The sequence below is a fragment of the Tupaia chinensis genome, unplaced genomic scaffold, assembly GCF_000334495.1.
Source record: "Tupaia chinensis unplaced genomic scaffold, TupChi_1.0 Scaffold139757_1, whole genome shotgun sequence".
Lineage (NCBI taxonomy): Eukaryota > Metazoa > Chordata > Mammalia > Scandentia > Tupaiidae > Tupaia > Tupaia belangeri.
Genome location: NW_006199637.1, coordinates 2,636,897 through 2,638,136, shown reverse-complemented (window position 1 = coordinate 2,638,136; position 1,240 = coordinate 2,636,897). Strand labels below are relative to the sequence as shown.

General features: G+C 67.5%; 1 protein-coding gene across 1 annotated transcript in view; it reads left to right on the top strand.

The window, feature by feature from the left end:
* The first annotated feature begins 218 nt into the window (after window positions 1–218).
* The window catches only part of DPYSL5 (dihydropyrimidinase like 5), a 110,587-nt gene continuing 109,565 nt past the window's right edge, over window positions 219–1,240 (top strand). Inside the window, exon 1 of the mRNA XM_006162186.3 lies at window positions 219–628. The gene's annotated coding sequence lies outside the window, so the exon portion shown is untranslated. The remainder of the gene's footprint in view (window positions 629–1,240) is intronic.

Here is a 1,240-nt window from a genome sequence, read left to right as displayed (position 1 = left end):
AGCCAGGCCCCCAGCAAAGGGCAGGCTCGACAGCCCCGGGGGAGGCAGCCGCGGCATTGTTTCAGCCCCTCGGGTGGGGTCTTGCAGGGGGAGGGGAAGCGCTGTGTCCTCGGGACCCGCCTCGTAGCCTTCCCAGGGGACCGCGCATCAGCGCGTCTCAGCGCCGGGGCTTTGTGAAGTATCGCGAGTCACTATGGAAACCCAAAGGAACGCGGAGAAGGGCGCGAGAGGGGTCAGCGGGTTCTGGGGCCGCGCCCTCTGTCCCCTCTCGGACCCCGGCCCTGGAGCAGGGCCTGTCGGGAGTTGTAGTCCCAAGGCAAATGCCGAGCGCCGCTCTGAGGATGGGGGGGCCCGCCTGTCCCCGCCTCCCGGTTAACCTGCTAGCTCGAGGTGGGGAGTGCTGGGGAGGAGCCGTCTGATCCGTGATTGGCGGAGGCCTCTCCCAGCCCCCACCGGCCTCCCCTCCCCCGCTCGCCACTTCGGACTCCAGCGCCAGGCGCGCTAAGGCGGCCACCGAGCGAGCGCGCTTGCAGCCGCCGCCGCCCTGAGCACCCGCAGCTCCCGCATCGTGGCGAGACAGAGAGACGGACCGACCGACGGATCCTCGCAGTCGCAGCATCCCGGAGGAGTGGGTGATGGCTTGGGGGGCGCTGGGCGGTTCTCCCGTGGCTGGGACATTCATCTAGCTGCCTCTGTTTTTCCCTGAGGCGTACAAAAGGGCGGGGATCGGGGTGCGCCTAAGAGCCCAGCTGCTGGGGACAGGGCGGGAGGTGTGGTTTGGGATTGGGAGTCGCCATCGAGGCTAAGCTCGGGCGCTGATCGGGTCCTCTTTGTACGCCCACGGAGCGCCGTGCGGTGCCTTCCTTACAGTAGGCGTTTAATTTGTGCTTGTCGGACTCGCGGAGAACTGGGGCGAGGAGGCGGCTCGGTTGAAGGCGTTTCGCGCCCAGCACAAGTAGGCGCCTTACCCTCGCTCATCCAAGTGCAGTGAATGGCTGGGAGGCTGGGCGGGGGTTACTCTGGCCTAAGGCCGGTTCTGTCGTGTCCCCGGATCCGGGTTGTCCCGGGTTCTCGCCCACCACCCATATATACACACCCCGGCTGTATCTCTTCTGGGTTGGCATGTGCCCAGTCTGGACCGGACCCTGCGGCCCGTTCCGCCCCCAGTGCTATCAGAGTGGAAGCCTGTGGAGGCACCTGCCCGAACCACAAAGGCCTCCGGCCGCTGCCAGGCCGGGCG